General features: G+C 46.6%; 1 long non-coding RNA gene across 1 annotated transcript; it reads left to right on the top strand.

The window, feature by feature from the left end:
- The first annotated feature begins 12,938 nt into the window (after positions 1 to 12,938).
- On the top strand, positions 12,939 to 14,891 carry LOC310702158. Its single transcript, XR_014523306.1, has 3 exons — positions 12,939 to 13,057; positions 13,889 to 13,996; positions 14,307 to 14,891. It is a non-coding gene; the product is annotated as an uncharacterized lncRNA (long non-coding RNA).
- Positions 14,892 to 15,232: the final 341 nt, after the last annotated feature.

Below are 15,232 nucleotides of genomic sequence, written 5' to 3'. Positions count from 1 at the left end.
GGGTTTGTTTACCTACCCTGCGCGGGGGTCGCAGACGGAAGGTAAACACAGTATCTCGCTCAATTGCCTCGGGGGAGGCCAGGTACCTCTGACTGTGAGCCAAGATACTAACATATGGCAGCCTTCGGATGGTTGCGATTCATCGGACATCTGCATGAGAGGTTGATGGATTGTCCTCCTCTGCTCCAAGGGAGAAGGCAAGCGTCTGACAGAAGCCAGAGGCTGAACAGACCCAGAGAAGAGGTGTTTTCCAAGCAACGGAGATCAAGGTATGCTGCATTTTCGGGCTAAAAGTGTGAACGCAGTTTGATTAATTCACTGGTTCACGGAGCTGCGTTTCAAAGAAAACAAAAGCTCCGGAGGAGAGGCCTGCAGCTCAGAGGCTGAAGCCTGCATTCCACAAATTCTTGTGGTTAAAGATAAGAAGTCCTGAATGCACTCTTGCTAAGTAACGATAGTGGAAAATTACTGGCAGAGAGGCTGGACTGTGAGTGTAAGCTTGAGAAAAGCGAAACAAAACCAGAGAGTGTTTTGGCTACAACTTACGAGCCCTTGGAAGGGACTTTCCATAGCAGCCAGCGTGTAGCTGCCAGGTGCCAAAGAAGCGTAAACAGTTGCAGTCTGCCTGACTGAGAAAGGAAAAAACAACTGTTGGATTTTACAGCTTGCTTGAGAGTGTGAGCTAGAGGCTTGGCTTCAAGATGGATGCCAAGAAAGGGGGAGCTCTGCCTTGCCCACCTCCCTTAACCAATGACAATTACTCATCTTGGTCTGTAAAGATGAAGGCCCTGCTGCAGAATCAGAGGCTTTTTGATGTAATTGAAAACCCCATCCCTGCAGCACCAACCAGAGATTGGGAGTCACGGAACGAGAGGGCCAGGACTGCTATAATTCTGTGTGTCTCAGATCAGCAGCTTGTGCATATCCAGCATTTAGAAAATGCGAAAGAGGTTTGGGACACGCTGCGTACAATGCATCAGAGAGATGCTGGTTCTTCAGCGTTGCTGTATTTTGAGAAGCTGACCAATCTGAGACTTGTGCCTGATGGAGATGTTCAAGCGCACCTGACAGAGATGAAGTTTCTACGTCAACAGATGGTGGAACGCAATTTCCGTCTTCAGGAGGAAGTGTTTTGCTTCATGATGATAAACAGCCTTAATCGCACCTACAAGGTTGTTGCCAGTCAGCTTGGTTCCCTACCGGCCGCGCAGCTAACCGCGGAAAGGGTGTGTGCCGTCGTCCTGAATGAACACGACAGACTTGCTGCACTGGAAGTGAAGGACAGGGGGAGGGAAGAACAGAGTTCACATCTTCCCACTGCTGGTGCTACTGCAGAACATGGAGTAGCATTGAGTGCTGTCCGATGCTACAATTGTGGACAGACTGGGCATCTACAGCGAAACTGTAAGAAGCCGCGACAGTCGAAAGGAGCAAAGAGCAGCTCTACGAAGCCTGAGGCGTCAGACAAAAGCCGTTCCAAATGCCAGGTGAAACCTGCAAAGGCTATGATGGCGAAAGGAACCACGCCAGATGTTGGGAACGCCTTCGTAATCGACACTGGATGTACAAAACATTTATGCCCACACAGACAACTGTTTTCGACGTTGAAGAAGCAAAGCTTCACTGTGAAACAGGCCAACGGTCAGGAGTTGGAAGCGACTGGAATTGGGACTGTGTATCTTGAGAGTCTGAACTTGACTATAAGTGATGTTTACCTGGTTCCAGAACTGAAATTTAATCTGCTGAGTGTGTCGCAGATTGCAAAGAAAGGGCTGAAACTGTCCTATGATGCTAAAAGCTGCAAGATCTACAAAGATGGAGAACTGTTTCTTACTGCCAAAGAGAAAGATGGACTGTATTTGTTGACTTTTGATCAAAGTGATTACATGAAATGTAATTCTTCTGATTCTAACGAAATCTCTCTTGTAGGTGTGACCAAGAGCACCAGGAAGGTGACCAAGAAGGTCGACAGAGCATTTCAGCGGGTGTATGCTGATGTGATTGGTCCTCTAGAACCATCTAGAGGCAGTGCAAAATATTACCTTTTGTGTGTGGATTGTTTCACTGATTATTCTTGGGTTTATTTGATGGAGAAACCGCAAGAAACTTTAGAAAAGTTTCAGGAGTTTTGTGACAAGGTTAAAAATATGCATGATGCTAACATTGATTGTCTATTCACAGATGAGAAGCAAGTTTTTCTGTTACAGAAGTTTCAGAAGTTCCTGGATGGAAAAGGGATAGACCACAAAGTTGCTGTTTCGACCGAAGCGTGGAAAAGGGGGGTCTGTGTGAGAGTGAACAAAGAATTGCGAAAGGGGATGAATGCGCAATTGCTGAGTTCACATTTGCCACATGACTATTGGGCAGAGTCGCTAGCGTCCTATCTTCATGTGTGGCTGAGAAAGGTCTCAACAGAGTTGGGATGTTCTCCTTTTGAGAAGCTGTTCCACAGAAAACCTTCTGTTGCCTATTTTAAGGTTTTCGGGTCTCATGTGAGAACAGAAGCTCCAGGTGGAGTAAAGAATGCCAGAGGCATTTTTGTGGGATATGAAAAGGGTCTCTACAGAGTAATTTTGTCTGAATCTGGTCAGGTGATTCTCACAAAGTTCCTAGAGAGTGCTCCAGAACAAGAGCGGGTTGTAGTACAAACATTTCCCACAGGAAACGATTCAGATGATGATGATGATTTTTCTGATGTCACAGATTACTGTGGTTCTGATAATGACAGTGATAGCTCAGAGAGTTCAGTTGTAACAGTCATTGAGAGGAAATCTCACACAATGGATAGACCTTCACAGATGAAGGAAGAACCACTGATTGCTACTGGTTCTCAACAAAGTCCAGAGGTGAACCAGTGAGCACAGAGGATCAGAACCTCATACGTAGGTCTGAGAGAGTCACAAAGGGTGTACCACCAAAGAGGTACACAAAAGAGTTTGCTAACTTAGCTGTTGCATGTGTTGCTATTGTTAACAACTCAAAGCAGGTTAAAGCAGTGTCTAAGTCAGAGACAAAGACACAACAGAGAGTAGCTAGCCAAGGTAATGCAGAAGCACTCATTCCTTGGAAGCCAGACAACCAGAGAGGTACACTGTTGAAACCAGTGGTGGGGAGTTCCAAGGGCGGAACTGAAACAACAGGGGACTGTTATATGTATAACAACTGTTTGTTATCTTCTCTGGATCATGTTTTGCCTATTGATGCTTTTGGGGGAGGTTGTCAGGAAAAAGCACCAAGGCAAAAGGCAGCTCCAGATGGCTGGAATGCAAAACAGGATGTTATGTTTTGCAGATGTACTGTTGGGGAAAAGGTGGAGCCTATTCTCTGTACTGAGCACCGGATGTTAGCTCAGTGTGTCATCTGACCTGTGCTGGAAATACAGGGGAGGAGTTGTGTCTCTTCTGATGGAGTCTGAAGGGAGCAGTTACTTTTCTATGTACTGCTGAGTGACAGGAATAAACATGTAAAAGGACTCCTGTCTGTCTCACTTCCCCTCCCGGGGAGAATGCAGGGAGGGAGAGAGAAGCAGAGAAGCAGAGGGTGTGTTCTATCTCACGTCTAATGAGAAGAATCGCCGGGTTTGTTTACCTAGCCTGCCGGGGGTCGCAGACGGAAGGTAAACACAGTATCTCGCTCAATTGCCTCGGGGGAGGCCAGGTACCTCTGACTGTGAGCCAAGATACTAACAGTCTCCCAGCACGTAGAGAGCCCCTTTGCGGGTGAGCAGTCCGTCACGTATCTGGAACTCGTCGCCCTTCACTGTGCCTCTTCGCACCTCCTCCATCTTGGATTGTGCGAACGAATCCGTCTGCAGCGCGCGACGCACCGCGTCCAGGTCCACGGTGGCTGAAGCGCATGCCCACGCTTTAGGTGCGAAAATGTGTTTGGCCGCCACCGGTGCCGCTTCCTCGAGATACTGCGGTTTCCTGGATAGTGCATCCCCCATGACGTTGTTGTCTCCCGGGATGTATTCTATCCGGAAGTCGAAATCCGCAAAGAACTCCGTCCAGCGGATGTGTCTCTGGTTCCGGAACCGCGCCGTGCGCCAGTACTCCAGGTTCTTATGGTCCGTGCGGACCTGCACCGTGTGTCTGGCTCCGATGAGGAAGTGCCGCCATGCCTTGAAGGCTGCATGAATGGCCAGCAACTCCCTGTCCCAGATGGTGTAGTTCTGTTCCGACTTGCTGAGTTTCCTGGAGTAGAATGCGCAGGGCCTCCAGTTCCCTTGCGGATCTTTCTGCAACAGGACAGCCCCCACCGCTCTGTCTGAGGCGTTCGTTTCAACCCTCATTGGTTTGCTGGGGTTTACGTGTAGCAGCTGTTCTTCGGACATGAAGAGACGCTTGAGTCTCCGAAAAGACTGCTCCGCCTGATCCGTCCAGGTGAACTTCTTCTTCTTGGAGCTGAGGGTGTCCGTGATGGCCGCCGTCTCCTTTGCGAACCCCTTGATGAACTTGCGATAAAAGTTGGCGAAGCCGACGAACTTCTGGACCTCCTTCCGGTTGCGCGGGCTCTTCCAGTCCAACACCGAGCGGACCTTGGTGCTGTCCATGGTGAGTCCCTTGTCGGACAGCTTGTAGCCAAGGAAATCCACCTCCGTCATGTCGAACTGGCATTTCTCCAGTTTGGCGTAAAGTCTGTGCTCCCTTAGTCTCTGCAGGACCTCCTTGACGTCTCCCTCGTGAGCCTCCTGCGATTCCGAGAAGATCAGGATGTCGTCTAGGAAGCATACACACTTCTTGTAGAGGAGGCCCGCTAACACGTGGTGCATGAAGGCTTGGAAACAATGGGAGCCATTTTGCAGACCAAACGGCATAACTCGATATTCACCTATCTCCATCGGCTCTTCTCCCCCCCCCAGTGGAGGCGTGGATTGCACACGCCCTGTCTCTGGGTAGGAAGGGAGTTGTTCTGGCTGGTGTGCGTGCCATACGTCCCTCATTCCTGCTCCACGGGCGTTCTTCCAGGCGCACGCCTATCACCAGCGTTCTCTGGACGACTTCTGTGGTACTGTTAGGTCTCTCCCCCCTTGCCAGCTCATCTTTCACGGCCCCATTTAGTCCTTCCCAGAACAGATCCCTTACGGCAGTGGAGTCCTTCTCCCAGCCCAGCACATTTACTAACGCAAAAAAAGCGGGAGTGATATTGTCTCACCGTGGCTTTGCCCTGCTTCAGCCCGTGCATTTCCCTCCTGGCCACATCCACATCTACCGTTGATTTAAAACAATCGTCCATAGCCTTGATAAATGCTTTTGAATCTTGGAGGGCGGGATCATTTTCGCGCCATAAATTGCGCAGCCACGATTTAGCTTCCCCATGCAGATGAGTTATTATGAACCCTACTTTCTCCTCCTCATCTCTAAAGTCTTTCCGAAGCAAATTGAGCGCGAAAACTATGTCTGCTCTGAAGCTAGGATACTGCTGCAGGTTCCCGTCGAAGTGGGCTACGATGCTGCCCCCCCTCTTCCCGAGGCCAACTCCCTCCGGCTTGGGTCCTGGCAGCCCCTCCTTGCCCAAACGTTCCCACCTGGTTTGCAGATCCCGGCAGAGCGCTACTGCTTCTTCTTCTCTCTTTCTGGATGTTGCTACTTCTGCGTAAAGCCTCGTGACTGCTTCGCAGTTCTGTCACCTTCTCCTCTGTAGTCATCTTTGCTTTTCTTAGTGAGCTCGCAAAAAAAAAATTTTTTTGGAGACGGAGCTTACTGTCAGAGCTGCCCGAGGTCCCAGCTCACAAAGGACCAACGCCAGTTCGTTGTTATATACAAAAGTCTTTATTGAAGTTCAGTTTCGCTTTCACAGCCGCAGCGTGCAGCTCTACGTCTGAAACTCTAGACCGCCGAAACTCCGTCTGAATCTCCTCCCCCCAGACACCAGTTTAAGACTCTAGCCTTGCTCCACCTCTTCCTTTGCTCTTTCCTCCTCTGGCTCCGCCTGTCAGCTGGGGTCTCGCCCTTCCTAGACTCTTCTGACGCTGAGTTCCCTGAGTCTTCCCCCTGCCTCCGGCAGGCTTTAGGACCTGGTTCCCAATCCGGGTTCTCTGCTGTCCCATGCGCCTGTACATTCGAACTTGGCGCGCGCGCCCAGCTGACACTCTTCCTCCTGACCGTTACACTGCTCCTGTAACTGCTTCCCCCTTCGGGGAGGCTAGCTGGACCAGACCTTCCCTCACTCTCCGATAGAGGCGTGGTCAGCCCTGACTTATCTTCTCCCCCTGCTGGAGGAGATGCTGGCCCTGACACATGGGACTCTTCCCCCCCACTACGCTCTGGTGGGGAAGCTGGTCCTGATCTCCTGCTGCTGCTTTGGGAGTCCCCGCTGGCCCCTTGTTTCTGGTGTGTCCCTCCTGGGACCCCCCTTACCCTGACCATCGGCGCCTCCTTCTGGGAATCTTCTGATTCGCTGGAGAAGCTCATGGAATCTCTCGGGTCACTGTCATACTCCCCTACGCTCCCCTCAGATTCTTCCCCTTCGCTCTCCATTCCCTCTCTCCCCTGTACCTCTGTTCCTGAGCCCCTGACAGATGCGTCTAGATGCAGCCTTGAAAATAAATTGCTGGCTCTAACAGATCATCTTCCAGTGAATTCGGAACCCTCTAAATTTCTTTTTTTTCATTCTCCCCCCTCCCCCCCGCTACACAATACTCGTTTCTATGGTTCATTGTAAAATGGCATTTTATTGAGGATTCTGGTGCAGTCTTTTTGAGGGAAAATGGTTCAATTTGTTTGTTCTCTGTTGTCCTTCCTGAACATTGCAATGCAAGTGGAACGTAGCAAAGCTTTTAAGTAGTTTGGACTGGTGGGAGTTCTAGGTGGCCCATCAACATAGAGTTCAACACGGAAACAGTGTCCCACGTCCTTCTTTCTTGCCCCCTTTACAAAGACCTAAGGAATGAGATTATTACTCCACTCATTCTCTCCAACCCCGGCCGTTCACCAGACATTACACTGTATTTTCTATTATCTGATACGGATAGTCAGATAACAGAGAAGGTCGCGAGGTACATCGAGAGAGCTGCGAAATTGAGGGCCACCATCTGAGTGACAGACCTGTTTACCCGACGGACCTCCTTTTGCCTGTTCTTTTCTTCCTTTTATCCCCATTCTCACTTTTAACTCTTGTACAGCTGTGGCCTGTTGGCTTTGCTAATAAAGTTTTGATTTGATTTGGAACATAGAGTTCAATAATAATAGTTAAAATTACTGCTAGTTTTGCATACAGAATAACGTAAGAATAATACCTTGTGATATTGTTTTATTGGATGCTTCAATACTTTCTTTCAATAAAGTTTGTAAGTGAACTTGTGGTCTGTATTCTGTATTGCTTCCAGTCTCTTATCTGGTTTCAAAATGGTGTCCAAATGTATGCAAACACAGACAAAAACCTGCTCTTGACAGCAGCAACCATCATGCAAACCATCATGCTTCCTTTCAATAAAGTTTAAAAATCAAGTTGCAGTCTGTATTCTATTTTGGTTCCTGCGTAATTATTGTAACTCAAACACAAAAGAAATCACTGTACCTTATCTTTTCCTTTCCTCAAGACTGAGGGAATTTTAATGAGAAAGTACAACTGGTGTTGGGTGCTGGTGCTTCATGGATGCACAGGAAACTGAGAAACCTACTAAAGGGCAAGCAAGCAAAAGAAGGAAGCAGCTGGAGGGAATTACTAATGGTCTTAGTTGTCTCTATACCAATGCACAGAGTATGGAAAACAAACAAAGTCCTCAGTGATAGTTTTGAGGAGAAGTGGGTAAGATGTGGACTAGCTGATACTACTGTTAGTCAATCAGCCCACTACAAATTCACCTAAGCCCAAAGAACACTTACCAATATTTGGATTTCCCTGGGCAAGATAAAGTGATTTAACAATTTTAAGAAGCAAGTATTTTATTATTCCTTAGGTTTTTGGGACCACTGGGAACAGCAAAAACGTACTATTGTGGCACAAGGGGGATTCACATTAGTTCTGGGGAAATATGCCCCTAGGCCCTTATTGGCTGAGGGAAACTCTACTCTGGCATCAGGTGCTCATAGAAGCCTGGGACATTCTGTACAGCCCATTTCGATTTGTCCGAAAAATCAGTACATTATGCACCTAACATCTTAAGGAATTACTACCTGCGTCCTTGTTCCTCTTCAGGGCCACCCAAGCATATTCACAGAGGCTTCATGCGGTGGTGCTGTGGTCTAAACCATGGGTCGACTCTGGCTGTTCAAACCACATGGCCAAAGATAAGAATCTCTTTGTTCAGCTTGAGAAGCAAGAGAAAGAAATTCATCAAGCAGATGGGACAGTTCTCACGAGTGTGGCTCAGGGAACTGTGTTCTTAAAGAGCCTGAATGCAACTATTAAGAATGTCCTGTATGCACCTGATATTCAGGACAATTTGTTGAGTGTTTCCCAGCTTGATCGTCAAGGGTTTAAGGTGGTGTTTGCTAAATCTCACTGTGAAATTCTTAGAGATGGCAAGCTCATTTTGTATGCAAAATGTGTAAATGGATTGTACCAATTGCCTTTTGTTTCAGGTACAGGCACTGCAGAAGCAACTGAGAAAGAGTGTTGCAATTTGTCTGTAGATAAGAATGAGAAGTTGCATGACCAATGTATTCATTATTACCATCGCGTTTATGGTCATTTGAATTTCCAGGCTGTGGCAAAAATGCCTGATATGGTTCAGGGTATGAAGTTGAAAGAATGTCCCTACCACATGAAATGTGTTTCTTGTGCTGAGAATAAGGCAAGGCAAGCTCCCAAAGGTACAGAGTCTGGGAGAGAAGCCAAGAAACCATATGAAGTCATTCATGCAGACTTAGTGGGGCCTCTAGCGCTCTCTAGAGGCAATTCAAGGTTTTTCATGGTTCTGATAGACTCCTATTCAAAATATGTTTGGGTCTATATGCTGCAGAAAAAGTCTGAAGCCTTTACCAAGTTTCGCCAGTTTTGTAAATGGCTCAGAAATGTACATAATGAGAATGTACGTTTTCTTTTCACAGACAAGGGTGGAGAGTTTTGTTCAGAAGAGTTTGAGAGTTTTCTTTCTGAACAGGGCATTGAGCATAGGACCGCCACGCCCAGATCACCCTGGCAGAATGGTTTATGTGAGAGAGTAAACCAGACCCTGCAGCAAGGAATCAGAACGCTGTTACATGATTCGGGGCTGCCCAATCCCTATTGGGCTGAAGCTCTTTCGTTTTTCTGTCACGTGTATAACAGGAGGTCCCAGTCTAGTGTAAATTGCACCCCATATGAGATGCTTCACGGAAGAAAGCCATGTGTAAAGCATTTTAAAATTTTTGGTTCAGAGGTTTGGGTGCACACCTCACAGGGTGACAAACTGAGCAAGCGTGGAGAACATGGTATTTTCCTAGGATATGAGAAAGGGTCTTATCGTGTTCCGATCACAGACACGAAAACCATAAGGCTGACCAGGAGTATTGATGTCAATCCACAATGGGACAGAGTTGGCGTTTTTCAGTGCCATCCCATTTGTGATGATGGTGCAAAAGTTGCAAAGAAAGTTAAGAGGGAGGCAAGTGTTGTTGGTGGTGATAATCCTGATGCCAGTGTAATTCCAGATGATGGCACAGATTATCAGAGCTTAAAAGCCTCAGGTGAGTCTAACGCTGACTCAGACTTAGCAGCTTCATATACTTTAGCTCCCCATTCTCCCAAAGAGGAGGAAGCACCAGAACAAGAGGATCAGAGTTTTGCGCAGATCCGAGAGAACAACCAAGGGTGTACCACCGAAAAGGTTTTCTGAAGAGTTTGCAAAGACTGCGGTCACAAGCAACTCTGGTGGGGTTTTCAAACCTAGCATGAAGTGTGCTGAGAGTAATAGCACAAAACGCTTTATTTATTTCCTTACCTGATATTTGAAGGAAAGCGTGTATTTGAGTTCTGAAAAATGGTTTGTTCAAATCTGCCTAATTAGAAATGTCAATTTGTATCTGAAAGGAAGAAATGTGTGTGGAGATTTTTCTAGAAGCTGCTTATTCTTTTGTGTGTTCACAATGTGTATTTTGTGTGAACTACAGATTGAGATTTGTGTTTTAACTCTTTCCTAATAGACACAGAGTGGTTGCAGTGACTGTTTAATGATGTGATAAAGTGTCTTAGATAAGGGGGGAGAGAGATACCTGCAGATATGTTAACCAAGGTTGTAAGCAGAGAACAACTTTTGGAGTGTATGTGTAAATTGCAGTTATGTTAAAGATTCTTGAAATGGTCGGATGAAATGGGGGAGGATGAGGAGATTTCACCCCTCCCATACCCAAGAATCTCCTGATCATCTCCTGATGATCTCTGCTGACTCTCCACAGAGGAGGAGGTGTGTCCTGCCTATCTACTTATTCTGCCCAGCAACATATCTCTCTGTGTGAGTGAGAGACAGTCAGTCAGTGTATCGGAGAAAGTGAGAGTGTTAGAGATTCTAGAGAAAAGATTGCTGCTAAGTGCAGCTACAGACTCTCAGTGTAGCATTGATTTATGCTTAGAATATTCAGCTCTGTATATAGTTTTGTATCATAGTTGTAGTTACAGAATAAAAGGAAGATATTCTACAGAGCTGCTCTCCGAGTGGTTTATACTCTGCAAGACTGTGCAAAACTCTGCTGCGCAACGACTGTATTATTGAGACGGTGAATCCGGTGCTCTCAGCTTTAAGCTGTGAGTCCACAGCACTGTGACCTGTTCCTGTGAGAAAGGAGGTCTCTGGCGGTGCTACCCAGCTCGCCTAGCCCAGTCGGGGTTGAGGTGCAAGAGTCCAGTTGGTGCACTGGCTCTAGGGCGATGCTGACAGGAGCCTCTTGGGTTTGCCAATAGGGTGAGCTCCTGTTGCTCTGTCCCAGCTCCTGCCAACCTAGCAATTCGAAAGCACGCCAGTGCAAGTAGATAAATAGTTTCCGCTGTAGCGGGAAGGTAAACAGCGTTTCCATGCGCTCCACGGTGTCCTGTTGCACCAGAAGCAGTTTAGTCATGCAGGCCACATGACCCGGAAAGCTGTCTGGGGACAAACGCCGGCTCCCTCGGCCTGAAAGCCGAGTTGAGCGCTGCACCCCATAGCTGCCTTTGACTGCACTTAACCATCCAGGGGTCCTTTACCTTTTACCTTTTCACCTTTCAAGCTTACCAGCATGAGAGAAGAAGCCAAGAAGGTTCCTCCTAGCCTTAAATAATAGTAAAGGTAAAGGATCCCTGACAGTTAAGTCCAGTCGCAGACGAATCTGGGGTTGCGGTGCACATCTTGCTTTACAGGCCGAGGGGGCCGGGGTTTATCCATAGTTTTTCTGGGTCATGTGGCCAGCACGACTAAGCCGCTTCTGGTGCAACAGAACACCAAAACCAGAGCAGCACATGGAAATGCCGTTTACCTTCCTGTCGGAGTGATACCTACACTCCCCACATTATTGTTGTTCCTCAGACACCCCAGCATGTTTCCAGAGGCTTCTGGTACCCACCAACCCCATCAGGATCAGGTGCCCTGAGATGCTAATAAGGTTCCTATTGGCTTTATATAATGGCTATGTTGAACCTGGTTCCTCAAGCCAAGCAACTTGTTGTTTTTCAGAAGCTGACCAGTTGCTACTAGTTATTACCAGATTTTTCTATCTAGAGCAAGATTGGGTTTTCTAACTAGGGGCAGGTGGGTTGGGCATCCTGGGTATAGCAGTCAAAAGTCAGAGAACAGATTTCAGCTTCTGCCCATAGATCTCTCAACTGCAACACTTGACCTACTCCCCTGCAAGTGAAGAGTCGTCATTCATTCCAATCAGAGGAAAGGCAATCACTGCACTTGGTAACAGTGGTTGCAAAACTTGCCCTTCAGCTGATGGTGGTAAATTGATACTTTACCACACAAATCAACTGATAACTTGTTAAACTGGCATCTATAACCAATGCTGTGGAGCCACAAAAATCCACGAGGAGGCAAACTAATGACATGGGCTCACCTGCTTTGATTTCCGGGTCCTATGTCTTTGAACATGGTCTAAGATGGATGCAATATTAAAGGACCATGGGAAGTGAAGGACACATGGCAGGAGTTGGGAATGCAGGTGAGCTGTGCATAAGCAAGCTGCCAGCTAGCTCTGCCGAAGCTCTTTTTATTAGCACAATATGCAAAACCAGTTAGATAGATTTTGGACTGTGACCTTTACACGTCTTCCAATCCTGAGATTGACGGGTGGAACAAAGTTATTTTGGCACCTGTTTCCACCGCATCATTTTCCCCTTGAACCATGTATGATGAAGGAGACAAAGGTCACAGACAGGGCACAGCAGACCACTAAGAGAGCAAAGGTTAGATAGAGGGCATGATGTTCAGACAGCTGTGGCTTTGTCTGCGGGTGGAAGTGTGCTCCACACCCGGCAGGTGGAAGTGTGCTTCCCACCTGGTGATCATTCCTTCACCATGTATCACTCACGGAAGGTTGACAGAGAAACAGACTTGTGTACAGCTTTCATACTGCTGTGAGCAGCAACAGAATAAAAAAGTAAGCTCCTTCTAACAGAACTTTCTAGCAATATGGATGATCAAGCCAGAATGCAGGCTATATGAGAATTAGCTGCTCAGAACGTCTTCGTGTCACAGTTGAAACCCAGAGCTGAACAGGGAACCCAGTGAAAGGAGCAAGCAATTCTTCCACAAAAGATGAGATCTGGGACGTTCTGTGCAACATTCAGCTGATCCCTCAGCCCATCTGGATTTGTCCTAACAACCAGCACTTTGTGCCTGAAATGGCCCAAGGCAACCACTGCCTTCATCCTTGCTATTCTTCACTGTCAACCCAGGATATTGCCAGAGGCTCCTTGGACCCTTAAAGGCCACCAGGATGAGGTGAGAAGCCAAGAGGGTTCCTTTCGGCCTTATATAATGGATGTCTTGAACTAGGCACCTCAAACTGCGCAGTGTGTTCTTGTCTGCCCATACAAAAGGCATTGTCTCTCCATACAAAAGGCATTCCAATGGAGCAGAGCTTGTTTCTTGGTTATCAAAGGCCACGTCTGCTTCAGGTCTGGCTGCTTACATTCTGTGTTCTGCTTTTGCTCAGGACTGGTGGTAAGTATTGCCCCCATTCCCCATCCCAAAATAGGTCAAACAAGAATAAGACACTGCTTTACATAGGTAAAACTATAGGTAAAATCTAGGATCAACTGGTGCGGCTGTACTTTGGGGCAAGAGTGAAATACATGCCTCCTAAACTGGGGACGTGATAGTTCAGTGTTGGAGCACATGCCTTCCATTGAGAAAGCCCCTAGTCAATCCCCTACCTATCATCTCCAGGTGAACATTTCAGTGAGCAGAGAGTGGAGCATCCTGATAATGGGGCAAAATAGACAAGGCAGCTCCCTGTGTTTGTAGAAGTGAATCAAATTACCCATCTCTTGTATGTGTATAGCTGGGTAGATTCAGGGCTCATGCACACTGCTGCTCATCCTGTGCTTTTGAGGAAAGAGCCAGGCGGTTTTCCATTTGCCTCACCACTTTCCTGAGAAAAAACCCACTGTTTGTGGCTGAATCCAAGCACATCAAACCGCAGAAAACCCTACAGACAATTGTTTCGATTCAGTAGATCCAGTTCTTAAGGTGGAATTCTGTACCTTGGAGTCCATTTCAGGGGAGAGTTCAATTTCCCTTTTACCTGTGCAAGGAAGCTGCTTTTCTCCTGCCTCCTGATGAAAACATGAACACTGCAAGTTGCAGGACAGATCGTGCCATCTTTGGAAAAGAGGGTCTAGTTGTCTAGGTGGAAGGTGTTGCTAGTCTCAGGGCACAGGAGCTTGCCACAAACAATTTCCATCTCTTAATCTATACACAGAGATGCAAGTTTAGTTGGACATTGAATATTGATTGGTCCCTTCACAAACGAAATGCTGTCTGTTACAACAGACGCTGTGAAATGCAGACTGTGCTCTTCAAAGGGGCCTGGCAAGCCATGCGAACCAAAAGAGAAGACATGTATGGGACCATTCTGCCTGAAGATAGAAATATTTTCAGGTAAGTCTTTTCTGTCAACCATCTCCCTTTTTCTCTGCTGGGACTAGAATGACCTGAGATATAAGTTTAAAACTAAAAATAAAAAAATTGGACATGTATCTTTCATAAATGTTCATTTTATTTTAATGTTGACATTTTAGTAGTTTTAGCAAAATAAATTCAAAATTCTATTTAAGTGCATATTTTTAAATGAAGTTTAAAATGTGGGGAAAGATTTTCTCTCTCTTGATATAGACTATGGACTAATTCAGTAAAATTCTCTTCATTCACTAGTTAGTATCAACCTAAGTACTTATCTATCTCTCTCCAGGACAAAATGGCAAATTGACTAATTACGTCAAAGAATGTGGTGAAGACAGTTCGAAAAAACTCTGTGGGACAGAGGTGACATCGGGAGATAAAAAGAAAGTATCATGCTGTAATAGCGACTTATGTTTTGACTGATCTTACTATTCTATTCTAAAGTTGTTTTTGCCTATCCATGTAAAAGGGTGGGTAACCAATCTTTCCCCTTTGATAGACATAATATTAGAACGTTTCATATCATTTCCTTTCGATGGACAACAGGTCTTCCTCCTGCCATTGCAATTCAAATGACAGACAAAAGCCCCATGCAGACATTCTGATGACATGGCCAATAATCACATTCAGGGGATGTTCCACACCCAACAGCCTCATCGTCCTCCACAAAACGGTGGCTGACTGTGTGACCGGGGGAGTCTTCTGTATTTGTGGAGGGCTGCCATATATCTTAGACCAATGATTTTCCAGCTCCCTAAGTGCATTGGGAAGCCTCCATGAGCACAGGAAACCCCCCAATTTGGCTATCCATACTTGTTAATCAAACACTCATTCAGTTCACAACTTCATTTCTCCTTCCTGCTCCCAAGAGGAGGACCACTCATTTGTGCTCACTCATTTATGCACTCCTTCACTGTCTGATAGTTTGAAAAGTACGGTAAGTTCCTCTTGCAAAAGTGCATAATTGACTTAGGTACTGGGGTGGAATGGGTCGTTTCATGGAGAGTTGATGGACATGTACCAAGCACTGATTTGCACTGTCTATAGGATTTGTGGGTCTATCACTCCCCATCCCTGCTTGAACTTGGCAAATCACAGAAGATGTTATCAACTACAATAACCTGTGCTAGGGATGGTGACAATTCCTCTCTTCCTGGAGCTCAGGGAACCCTGTTCTTCCCAACCTCTCCTCGGTTGGAGAGTTTGAATGTTCTC

Source organism: Podarcis liolepis, assembly GCF_965112155.1.
Source record: "Podarcis liolepis genome assembly, chromosome: 2".
Taxonomy (NCBI): domain Eukaryota; kingdom Metazoa; phylum Chordata; class Lepidosauria; order Squamata; family Lacertidae; genus Podarcis; species Podarcis liolepis.
This window is presented reverse-complemented; position numbering and strand designations above follow the sequence as displayed.